Source organism: Antechinus flavipes, chromosome 5, assembly GCF_016432865.1.
Source record: "Antechinus flavipes isolate AdamAnt ecotype Samford, QLD, Australia chromosome 5, AdamAnt_v2, whole genome shotgun sequence".
Taxonomy (NCBI): Eukaryota; Metazoa; Chordata; class Mammalia; order Dasyuromorphia; family Dasyuridae; genus Antechinus; species Antechinus flavipes.
The window spans coordinates 294,656,037-294,669,686 of NC_067402.1; positions in this window are offsets into that span (position 1 = coordinate 294,656,037).

The following is a 13,650-nucleotide window of genomic DNA, read 5'->3' on the forward strand; positions in this document are numbered from 1 at the left end:
ACGGCATGCTCACCATGAGATGTAAACATGGCAAATGGGGGAAGGATCATGTTTTGTGACTTCCTGGTCCTTTCAGATAAGAGATGGTTAAGAGGAAAGATCATTATAAGGAGAATTTTTTTTTCTTATTCAATTTGCTCTACAGTCTTGCTTCTTGTCACAAATTAGGCCAATTGGAGGAAGGCCTGGGAGCTTGCTCCTCACCTTCAGAATCCGTTTAAAAACTAAGAAAACGTATTAAGAAGAAAAGGGAATTGTAGACAGCACAGGTATGTTGCCTTGGCAAAAGGCCAAATGACTTATATGCAACAGATGGGCTCCAACAGCTTCTCTGGAAATCTGTGACCAGGTCTCCAAAACAGAGGGAGAACTGCTCAGTATTGAATCACAAAGAAAATTACTCATTTATAGTTGTTTGTTTCAAGACTTATTAAAAATTTAGACCTGGCTTCCTGGGTTCCCAGGTCCTTAAACAGAAATGGAGAGGATTTTGGACAACTGTCAGTGTGCACAAAGGATTAATTTCAGTGCTGGTGAGGGTACAGCAGAGAGCAGGGAAGATGATTAATGGGCTGGGAAATAAAACGTAGAAGTATTCAGAGTGGGAACAATTTAGCAGGGCCCCAAGGAATGTGAAAGAGAAGCAAGTGTTATTTGGTACAACAGAAGCGATACCGCAGGCCCCAGCAAGGAATAAAGCCTCCTGCAGTGACTGGGGCAATAGACAAACATTAAAAGGAAAAGAGATGAAATAATTTTCCAAGAAACTTGATCTTGCCATCATCACCCACTTATTCCACTTTCATGTTTATGAACTCCACAATTCCCTTAACTAATTATAATTTTTTATCATTCAATCTTCAATTCAATTCAATGCCTCATGATGCCGAACTAATCCATTAGACAGTGACCTCTTTGATAGAAGGGACTGTTGTTTATTTTTAATTTTAGTTTTAACTTTTCTTTGTGTTCCCAGAACTTCACATGTTACCTGGCAAATAATAGGTCATTGACTGATGAAGTTTTTCATCCTCAACATGCCCTGAATTGCATGCCCCCTCTCATCTCAGTTCTTTCTTTCCCAAGTCAGCAACTTTTCTCTAGATCTAATTTTTATTGTATCTTGACCCTTCCATGAACTAAATCAGTTCCATATTATCATGTACTCTTTAATCTCTCTCCCTTGTCCTATTCTCAACGATACCAGTGAAACCCTAGACCCTGATGACACTCACCATTGGTTCAATAGCTCTTTTGCTATTGAACTGAACATAAATAAATCACAAAATTTTGCTAACTGGTTTAGTCATTTAGACATCTACTTTTTCAAGAAAACAAAAAAGAAAACTTTGGATCTCTTAGAATCAATATTGTAAAGACACCTAAAATGACAAAATATCAATTATGTAAAAATCAAAAGTGGTCATGGAATATACTTCTTAAAATAACCTCCCAAATAAAATTAAAAAAAAAAACAAATCTGGAACTCCTAATTCAAAGGAACTAAAGCTGCAAGGAGCCAGAAAGAAAGAATTTGAGCACCAAGGAAAAAAGTATGGATCACATATGACCTAGAAGCCACCACTATAGAGGAATAGACAGTTTGAAACATGATATTCCAGAAGGCAGAAGATGTTGCTTACAAAAAAAAGGGAAAAACAAAACAAAATAAAAACTTATCTCCAAAAACATATCTAATCCTACAGTGGGAAAGATGATATTCAATGAAATAAAAAAGTTCCATGTATTCCTATGAAAAACATGAGAGCTGCACAGAAACTTTGGAATTCAAACACAAGAATTAAGAGAAACACAGAAAGGTAAAAATAATGAACTATCATAAAGTACCAACCAAGGATAAAGTGTTTACAATCTAATATGGAAAGATAATACATAATGTCTCTTGTGAATTTTATTACCTTCAAAGGTCACAGAAAAATTCCAATTAGACAAAGGACACAGAAGTGTTTCTATTATATTGGTGATAGCAAGAAATTGAAAAGTAGAGAAAGAGGAATATAGTGAGAGAGACAGGAAAGACAAGATATTTAGGAAATCATCTCACAAAATTGAGGTACACAAGTAGAAGTAAATATAAATGAGAAGGGAGGCGTGAGAAAAACATGTATCACTGAAACTTCATTGTCACGTCAATTGGTTAAAGAAGTGAAGAATGTAATATACAAATCATACATTTCACTCACAGAAGAGAAAAAGGAAAAAAGAAAGAAGGAAGAATTAGAGGGAGGACAGATTAAGGGAGGTATTAGTCCTAAGAAAAATAAATTCTAAAATTGTACAACATACTTGTGGCTCTTTGCAGTGCAGAATTGGAAATGTAGGGGATCCTCTTCAGCTGGGAAATAGCTATAAGTTATAGTATACAAATGGGATGTAACATTTTATTGTAAGAAAGGTATGGATTCAGAGAAATCTGAGAAAATTTTATGAAATGATTCAGAGTGAAGTGAGAAGAACTAGCAGACAAATTCAAACATTGACAATATTATTATAAAAACAAACAAAATGACAAAATGTCCATTTCATAAAATTCAAAAGTCTTGGGAACTCTAATCCTTGCAATGACTGGCCACTATTCTAGAGGACTAAAGATGAAGCACATTACCCAACTCCTGATAAAGATGTGAAAGTCTAAGAGTACAGAGTGAAACTTTTTGTTTACAAAGTCAATATGTAAATTTATTTTGCTTGATCAGTCAATAAGTAGTTAACACAGTAGTTTCATACTGTATGGATCAATGTTATATATAAGAGCAAATGGAATATACTCTGAAATTAAAAGCCCTTCATAACACTTCATATCCTAATTCTGTTTTTGACTCATTAGGAGGAAATACCTAAACTTTCCTCCCCCCTCATTTCCATTTCTTGGTTTTCTGGACCTCTTTGAAGAACAAGAAGAAGAAGAAAAAAATTAACAAATAAACAACAAACAAAAAAAACAAAACCTGACCTAGTTGAAAGAGGTAGTCATGGAAACTACATTTTGCTAAAAAGTATCATAGACGATGAAGTAATATCAAAAATTTTACAGCAAATTTTTCTGATAAAAGCTTCATTTCTCAAATATATATAGAAATGAGTCAAATTTATAAACAAATCATTCCATAATAGATAGTCAAAAGATATGAACAGGCAGTTTATAAAAGAAAAAAATCAAAACTATGTATGTTATTCACTCTTTTTTTTCCATTCATGTCTGAGTCTTTGTGACCCCAGTTATAGAAGAAGAAATCAAAGCTATATGTGTTATTCAGTCTTTTTTTTTTCATTCATGTCTGAGTCTTTGTGACCCCATTTCAGGTTTTCTTGGCAAAGATAGTGGAGTGGCTTGCCATTTTATTCTTCAGCTCTTTTTATAGATGAGAAAACTAAGACCAAAAGAGTTCAGTGACTTGTCCAGGATTTAGATACCCAGTAAATGTCTGAGGACAGATTTGAACTCTAGAAGATGAGCTTTCCTGACTCCAGACCCAGTACTCTATCCCCTACACCACCTACCTGCCCTACCTATTACATAGTAAGTACTTGATAATTATTCTTTGAGTGTTTCCCTACAAGAAAGGAACCAGTTTCAGGAACCTCATTGTTGAACTCGATCTGGGTCAGAATGTCTTCCACAGACATTTAGCCCCTGCCTAGAAACTTAATGAAATAGAGAATTTATTTCTGCCTAGATTACACCATTCCATTTTTGGAGAGTTTTATGGATTAGGTCATTTTTCCTTATATGTAGTCGAAACTTCCAGGCATTAATCCTAATTCTGTTCCCTGACATTAAGCTGAACAAGGGTGTTCTTTCTTCTACCACACAACCTGTCAAGTACTTCAATACAGTTATTATGCACGGCTAAGGTATGTCTGCTCCAGGTTCAACAACAATCAGTCAAACATGAAAAATGAATTAAGCACCTACTATGCATTAGACATTGCTCTGAGCAGCAGAGATGTAAAGACTAAACTAAAGCCATTCCTGCGGTCAAATAGCTTATATTCTACTAGAAGATATGATGTGTTCAAGATATCACCAGTTTTTTTTTTCTATACATTCAGCTATGAAACATCTTAAATCTTAAATAATCATTATCACCACTATTATATGTGTTGTAATTTGTCAGTGTGTTTTGAAAAATGTGGTGGCCAGAAAGGAAGAGAACAACAGATGGATTTGATTAAGGTAGTTCACAGAAGGGTTAGGCTTTTTATCATCCTGCTCACCTTGGGCACCATGCATTTCTTAATGCAAATTAAGACTTCATAAGCCTTTTGGGGAGTGAGGGTTGGGGAGACAGTTCTATCACATTTTTCTCATGTTAGGATTGAAGTCCATTAAAAAAAAAAAAAAACTTATCATGATGTCTAAAGAAATTAAGGTGCATAAATGGAATGGAATATTACTATGATGTAAGAAATGATGAAAACTGAGAAACATGAAAAGATTTATATGAATTCATCCAGAATAAAGTAAGCAGAACCAAGAAAACAATTTATGCATGAAGCTACATTCTAGAATTAAAGAACAAAATCTCCTAAGCATGTGAGAAGATGTTTTCTCATTACTCCTTTGTGGCAGTGGCAAGACTACTAGTTTTGTTCAATGTATTAATTAACTTTACTGATTTTTTCCTCTTTATTGTCTTTCTTTTTCCTCTTTTAAATATATTTTGTTATATGGAATGATTCTCAGGAGGAAGAAACAACTTGGGGGATGTTTAGAAGATATATAAAAAAAGATTTCAATAAAATAAAAACTTATCCAATTCCATTATGAAAACTTTTGTTTATCCCAACATAACTCCTCTATCTTTTACTTGTGAAGATTGTTATTTCGAGCCCCAGTTTGAATTTTACACATGTTTATATTTATTAAAGCCTGTCTTATCAAATAGGCAAATGTTCTTGCCTATTACATTTTAACCTCATTCTATCATTTAACATATTATTGATTCCTTCTAATTTTATGATACCAAATAATTAGGTGACCATGCCTCTTATGGCTTCATATGAACTATTGACAAATACGTTGAAATAAGGGAAAAGGACAGAACTTCTCTATTTCTGTCTGTATCTGTCTCTTTGTCTCTCAAAACTTAAAAAAAAATACAAATGTTAAAATTTGTTTTTACATATAATTGGAGAAAAGTAATTTTTTTAATGTTGGTCTTATTTATTTTAACAAATATTTCATTTTTGTATTTGATTTATTTAATATATCCCTAGTTACATTCAAAATAAAATTTTATTGCATTTGTTTTAATTTCTTTTTGAGTTCTAGGTTTTCTTCCTTAGCCTCACCCATAATTAAGAAATCCCATGTGAAGTTATACAAAATATTTCCATAAAAGCCAAGTTGTGAAAGAAAACACAGATCTCACACTAATGAAAATAAAAGCCCTCAAGAAAAATTAAATAAAAAAAAGAAAGAGGGGGAAAGAGAGAGAGAGAGAGAGAGAGAGAGAGAGAGAGAGAGAGAGAGAGCGAGCGCGCTCATTTATCAACTGGAGCATGGCTCACTTTTTTTTTTTTTTTATAAATTTGATTCAGTTCCCTGTTTGAGATCTAGTCCTTATCAGAGAAACTTGCATCAAAATTCTTTTTACTGTTACTATTGCCAACAGTATTTTTCTTCATTTATTCTCTCTCCTTTTATCTTGTCAGTCCTCAAAAAAAACACTCCCTCCCCAAATATGCCCTTTCTTTTATCATCCTACCTCCTATTCCATATTCCATTCCCATCCTATTTTCCTGCAGTATAAGATAGATTTCTATACTTATAATGAGTTTGTATGATATTTCCTCTTTGAACAAATTCTAATGAGAGTAAAGTTCACTCACTCATCTTCTCCTCTCCTCTCCCCTCCATTTTAAAAGCTTTTCTTGCCTTTTTTATCACAGGTAATTTGCACTATTCCATTTCTCCCTTTCTCTTTATCCTAGTACCTAGTTTCTCTTACCCCTTAGTTTCATCATTAAAAAAGATATAAATCCTTCATATACTCTGTCTATATATACTCCTAACTGCCATAATAATGAGAAATTTCTAATGAGTAACAAGTATTATCTTCCCATGTAAGGATATAAACAGATAAACTTTATTAAATCCCTCATGATATTACTTTCTTTATTACCTCCTTATTCTTCTCCAGAGTCCTCTATTTGAAAATTGAATTTTTGATTCAGTTCTGGTTTTTCGTTATGAATGCTTGAACATTCTGTATTTCATTGAATGACCACCTTTTCCTCTGAAGATTATACTCAGTTTTACTGGTTAGGTGATTCTTATTTGTAATCCTAGGTCCATTGCTCTCTAGAATATCATATTCCAAGCCCACTGGTCTTTTAATGTAGAAGCTGTTAAGTCTTGTGTTAATCCTAACTGTGGCTCCAATATACTTGAATTGTTTCTTTCTGGATGCTTGCTATATTTCCTCCTTTCCTCCTTTAGTAGGGTTCCAGAATTTGGCTATAATATTCTGTGATCTCTTTCAGGAGATCAGTGGATTCTTTCAATTTGTATTTTAACTTCCCCAGGATAAAGATGCTAGTATTTATTTCCTTGAAAAGAAATTAATACAACTTTATAGATAAATACAAAAGAAGACTTTAATGTTAAAGTATATGCAAATTGTGATGTGTAGATTTTGTTGAGAAGTGTTTGTCTCTGTTGGTATCTCATTGTACTTTGCTTTTTGTTGTAGCAGAAAATGTTAACATTTTGTACTATTGTATCTAGTACCATACTTGAAGTTGCCTTCAGTTTTTAGTTGGTGCTATGCTTGAAATATAAATTTATTTTTTTTCAGTGAAGAATAAGTCATTGACACAACAATAACAACAAGAAGAACTATTTGTATTTTACCCTTTGGTTCTAGAACATTAGATCAGTTTTCCATGATAATTTCTAGAAAGATGATATCCAGGTTCTTTTTTTGATCATGACTTTCAGGTAGACTAATAATTTTTATACTATTTCTCTTTTATCTATTTTTCAGATCAATTTTTTTTCAGTTAGGATATTTCACATTTTTCCTATTTTTTCATAATATATCTTGATTTTTTATAAAGTCATTATTCCATTTGCTCAACTGTAATTTTTGAAGAATGATTTTCCTCAGTGAGCTTTTATACCTCCTTTCTCAATTGGCAAATTTTGCTTTTTTAAGGCATTATTCTCCTCATTAGCTTTTTGTATTTCCTTTTGTACACTCTCAATTCTTTAATTTATCCTCTCTCTTTCTTATTTGATTTTCAAAACCCACTTTGAGCTCCTCTATCACCTGAGTCCATCTCTTATTTTTCTTGGAGACTTTGGATATGAGTATGTGTTTTGATCTTCCTTGTTACATAATAACTTTAGATGATCAGAAACTATTTTTGTTTTCTGTTCATTACCGTAGCCTATTACTCTGCTTTTAACTCTTTGTTAATGTTATGTTTCCCGGCTGGAGGGTGCACTGTCCTGAGCTTCAGAGGTTTTGTGCAGCTGTTTTCAGAGATCTTCCTAGGAACTTGATCACAAGCACTGTTTCCTGCCCTGGAACTGTTAGGGGTGTCTCTGCCCTACAATAGTCCTGCTTTGTGGATGCCGGTGTCCCCAGGCTGAGAGATCCAAAAGTCTCTAGCATTGCCATTGATTCAAAGGTCCTGCTTAGCTGACATGGGATCGAGTGGGGTGGGGCTGGGGCTAGGGCTGGGCTGTGGACTTTATGAGAAATCAATGGGACTGGGGCTGTGCTGGTGTGGTCTGCATTGGGATTGCATGCTGGATTCCCATCCTGGTATCACAGAATTTTCTGCAGAGCTTCCAAGTTTCCTTCAACTGAAAAATGTTCTAGGTCATCTTTTTGGATGTTCTGCTGCTCTAAAATTTGTTTAGAGTCATTATTTAAAGAAAATTGGAGCAGTTTGGGGGAAGAGATGGATGAATTCCTACAATCACTCCATCATCTTGGCTTTGTCTCTGGGAAATGGCTTTTCTAAGGTGATTGTGTATGTGTATGTGTGTATAGATATAGATATCAATATCGATATCGATATAGATATAGATATAGGTGTGTAGGTGTGTGTGTGTGTGTATGCAACTTGCTTTTTACTCCCAATCTTCCTATTCCCTGAATTACCCTACCCACACCCCCAACACACTTCTGCCACATAATCTGTAATTCAGTCACACTGGTTTATTAGCTGTTCTGTAAAGAAGACACTCCATAATCCTGTCCTTCATATCTGAAATGTTCTCCCTCCTCATCTTCCCAAGGCTGTTGTGAGGCTGGAATAGTCTAATAACTACATAAAATGCTTGGCACAGCACCTTGGGCACAGTACCATAAGCATTCTATAATTTTTGGTGTGTGGTTGTTATTATTGTTGTTATTGTCATTATCTCAGTCTCCTGGTTTCCTTCAAGGTCCCAGATAAAAATCGTATCTTCTACAGGAAGCCTTTGCTGACACTCTCTGTTCCTAGTACCTTTCTCTGTTGATTATTTCCAATTCATCCTGTCTGTAGCTTGTTCATAGGGAGTTGTTTGTATACTGTCTCTCCCTTTAGATTGTGAGCTCCTTGCAGACAGGGAGAAACTATCTTTTTCCTTGCCTTGTGTCCCCACAACTGATGGCACACAGTAGGTCTGACCCAGACAGTGTCCAATTCAGGACTTGAATGCAATATTCCAGACATAACAGACTACATTTATCTCCAGGAATGTTCCCCATTTCATTTTCTCCTGATTGTACATACTGTTTGTGAAATCACAATTAACAGATGGTTTGAGCGTTATTATGCAGAGTTTCCTTTCCCCTTCCTTACCCCCACCCCAGAAGACTAGAATCCTCGATTTAATTTCTTAATGACAGAAGAATAAAGTAAGCGGTTCAGAGTAGGAATGGGAGCAGCCAAGTGAAGCCATGTGCAAAATTGATATTTCAACAAGCCTGATAACTTATTAGGGCTCTGGCCACGCAGTGTCATTGAGTCAAGTGATAAATCTTCAGTCAAATGCCCTCCTATTTCATATGGCAAAATAATCGAGTACCCACAAAATGGTTGTCCCATCTGGCTGCTTCTTCTAAATAAAACCCACCACGTCCATGGATATTCAAGACATCGAAGAAGAGGAAACAGGAGTTTTTTCTGAGCAGTGGAATGCAGCTGAATTTGGCTCCCACACCTTTGTTATCAAAATGATAAAATTTAATCACAATGTCAGCATGGCCCTGCTGCTGGAGATGGAAGGCTCCTGGATCAGTGGATAGGTAGGCAGTGAGATGAGGGCTCAGAATGAAACAGGAAGAGATAAGGGAGGACAGGCAGCCAGATGGCAAGGTGGATAGACTGCTAGACTTGGGGTCAAGAAGAGCCAATTTTAAATCTTATCCCGGATACTTAGCTGTATGATGCTGGGAAAATCCCTTAGCCTCTCTCAACCTCAGTTTCTCCATTTGTAAAATGTGGATGATAACAGCAGATATTTTACAGAGCTACTGTGAAGATCAAACATAATGATGCAGGTAAAATACAAACTTTCCATTATATACTGATGATGATGATGATGATGATGTTGATGGCATTTGGGGCGTTTTTTGGTGTCTTTTATAACTCCAAGCTGCCCACTCCCCCAAAACTCAAGCATCTGAGCACTAATATTCTCCTGGTGATGTCCCATGACTACAACTCATTGTCATTGTCATGATCTAAGAAGAACTGAAGTTGTGAGAGATTTAATGAGCAGATAAAAAGCTGAGAGTCTTTGACAAATTACCAGGGATGATGTCCATGAAGAAAGCAATATGAAAGGCCCCTGGACATATGTGACCAGAGATGAGACAGATTGGCTGTGTCTCAAGGGTGAGAGATAGTGAAATGTCCTGTGCTGCCCTGGTAACCTCTATATCTCTTAAGGGTCCAGGGTGTTTAATGGTTACCCCAGGATGAAAAGTCTTGGAGGGGCAGGCTTCTGATCCATTAGAGAGAGCATAGATAAGTTCCCATCTCCACAGAGGTCCTGAAGGTCAGTCATTGAGTGATCTTGTAGGATAGTTTACAAAGCTGTTTTCCATCCTCGGATTTTTTTTAAATCTCCCACTCTTTGTTGGGGATGTTCCCGGTTCCCAGTGAAATATATATATATTCATAGGAAGTACTTAAAATAAAGTCTATTGAACCAACAGAAGTAAAATGATTAAAAAGCACTTTACATCAACTAGTTGGGCCATGGAGTTCTTTAGACTCCCAAATATGATGGGAACCAGAAACCTGGGCTGCCACAGTCATCTGGGAATATGGACACTTCTCTCTCCAGGATTGAGGACGGTGGGTAGTATGGAAAAAATAGAAGAGAAAATTCATTGTCATTTTGAACTCCTTCCAAGTACTAGAAGTACATGACAACTTCATGCTTCTTGAGAACAATAGTGACAAAAAGCATTTGCATTTCTGCACTACTTTAAGGTTAAAAAATCAGGCTCTTCACAACATGTTGAAAGATAGAGGGTACACTGCTTATTATTTCTAACTTTCTCTGCTTTAAGATCCTTCCCCACAGCATGAACACACACACACACACACACACACACACACACACACACACACACTTTCCCGAGACCTCTTCTACCCCTGAATTCTTGGGGACAACCCTTGTAAATCATACATAATGGCATGAATCAAATTTCTGATTGTGCTGAGAAGATGCTCCCTCCACTGGAGCCTCTGAGGTGAGTTCCAGCTTGTTAGTTCGGTCCTGAGGGACTGGAGGAATAAATAGGACACATAAGTGCCCCCCTCCTTACACCCCCAACTCGTTCCCTCCATTTTGCGATGCTTCTTCCTTCTCCCTCTGGGCAGCCTTTTTGTTCCTTCACCGGTTGGGCCTGTCGTCACCAAGGGAAGCTGAGCCAAGAGCTGTCAGGTTTCTGCAGCAGGGATCCTTCCCTTTGAACCTTATCTCTCATCTCCAGCTGGCATTATACACAGCTTATCACTCCCAGTGTAAGACACTCATGAGAAAAGAGCTGCTTCTAGATATAAAACTCTCTCGTGTCTTCATCATTGCTGACAGAGCAGTGATAAGTGACATTGTAGCAAAGACTTTAGGGACCATCAAGACCAACCTCCTCATTTTACAAAAGAGGTAACTGAGTCCCAGAGAGGAAAAGGGGATGAACTAAAGTCAATTAATCAGTCACTCACCGAGAAAGGGCCTGAACCAAGAGCATCTCTGCCATTCTTTTCTATCTCCTCATCTTGCCTCTCTCACTGACCTTTCATTGGGTGCTCAATTATGGATGGAGCTTGGCCCTTTGATGAATGTTTCAACAGTGGGGTTTTTGTAAAATATATTTTGGGGTTTTAAGGCAATGCCAGATCAGGAAGCCAGCAGGTCATTATCTGAGTGTTTGAGACAACAGGTGGATATATAAAGACAGTAAAAGAAAGGAATTTAGTATTCTGGGTGAGTTCTTTACTCAGGATTTAGAGAAAGTAAAAACAGAACAAAGCATAGAAAATAGTCACCAGGGAAGAGATATTGTGGAGAAATTTTGATTTGCTTGGAGAAGAGATAAAAAGTGCTGGAGGTAGTAGGGTACATTGGAGAAAGAAGAAGGAAGAAAAAAAGAAGCTCTTATCATGTGTCAGGCACTATTCTTAGTGCTTTAGAAATGTTTTCTCATTGGATCCTCACAAAAGGGAGGTACTATTATCCCCATTCTATAGTTAAGAAAACTGAGATAGATGGAAGCTGAGTTGTCTTATAGCTAATAAATGCTTTTTTCAGACTTGGCACTCTGTCCATTTCTTTACAATAATTGATTACTATTTCCAAACATCTGGTGAACTTTCAGTTGGAAAAGGGTCTCTGTATTTTTACTTAGCTCCAGAGGACAAAACCAGGAGCAATGGGGGTTGGGGAATTTTTCCAAAGATAGGTGATGCTTTATGTCAATGCAAGTCTTCCTGATGCCAGACTCAGCACTTTGTCCATTTCTTCACAATAATTGATTACTTTTTCTACTTATCTGGTGAACTTTCAACTGGAGCAGAGTGTCAACACATTTTACTTAGCTTCAGAGGGCAAAACCAGGAGCAAATGGGGTTTGGGGGATTTTTCCAAAGATAGGTTTAGGCTATATACGTAGAAAGAAAAAAAAGATGATTACAATAAAAATTGTCCCAAAACTCAATGTGCTAACTTATGAGTTCTTTAGTTCTTCAAAATATCTACAATCCAGATGGGTAACCACTAGGGCTATTGCAGAAGAGACTTCTGGTCTTGCAAAGGTTGAATGGATTTAGGTTTAATCCTGTCATTATATAATCTTTTTGAGTGGTGACTTTAGTCATTCATCAAGGCTTCCTAGAAGAGATGGAATGGAGCCAGAGACTCAAAGGAAAGGTATAATTTCCGTAGGCTAGGAGAAAAAGGAACAGGATTCAGTGAGAGTGAATAGCATCAGCCAGGAGGTGTGACTGAGCATGTGTGGGAAGCAGAATGGAGACTGACCCGTTTAGAGCAGAGACTGACAGGGTCTAGCTTGTCAAACTTGTGAGTTGTTAGGGCGAGTTCATAGGTGACCTTGAATGCCATTCTGAAGGGAAAAGATCCCAGTCCATTGGTAGGCACTGGAAATGAGTTTTCTTTGGGAAATAGTCTAGAGTGTTGTAAAACTAAGAGCAAGTTGGTGAGGGCCCAGGGAAGTTGCTATTTGCTAGTTCGCTGTTCTCTGCTCCACACCACGGCACCTGCCTAATTGAAGTTATTAGTATGCTATTAATGCATTCATATTTGTTGGAGCTATTTAGATGGGTCTGTTAGTGTATCCGGGGAGGACTGAATTCATTATTTCTCAACCACCACTAATTGCAGAAGCTGTCAGTGACCCCAGGGGGCGGGGGAGCTGACCTTGTCCAGCATCTCTTTGCTAACTCTTCTTCCATTATCAAATATCCCCAGTTTGCAGGCTCAGTTTATACTTCAGGGAAAGTTTCACAAAAACTCAGGCCTGGAAGAAATGTCAGAGAGAACCTGATTTAATCCCTTTTCCCAAACAGGAATTCCCTAAATAGCATTTTGTTCATATGGTCACTCTGACTGCTTGAATGTCTCAAGTGATGGAAAACTCTAACTCCCAAGCTGTATCTGTCACTTCTGGACAACTCTAATTTTGTACCAAACCTTCTTATGTGATGAACCCATTGCCTATAGATCTAGTGCCTGAGGTCTCCCAGATACTTGAAAATAGGGAGCATCCAACTTCCTCCTTTGAGGCTCCTTTCCAGCTTTGATCAATTGAGATTTAATTTCTTTCTGAGAAAAATGAAGATAATAATCCCTGCAGTGTGAAAGGGTTGAATTTGAAGTCAGATGATCTGGGTTTCAAACTTTGTCTTTGTTATTATTATCCCCATTAACTGTATAACATATTCTGGGCAAGTTGCTTCCCATCTCTCGATTTCAGCTTTATTTTTGTAAGGGAAGGAGTCACACTAAATGGGCTTTAGAGCTCCTTTCAATAGAGAGGTTGAGGATTACAGATGGAAAATGGTGAATAGTCTGTCAAGCATTCTTTGGGTTGTTGGCTCCTCCCTTTCTTATTTTTGTTAGAAAAGAAGGCTCTCCAGAAGAAGATGAAG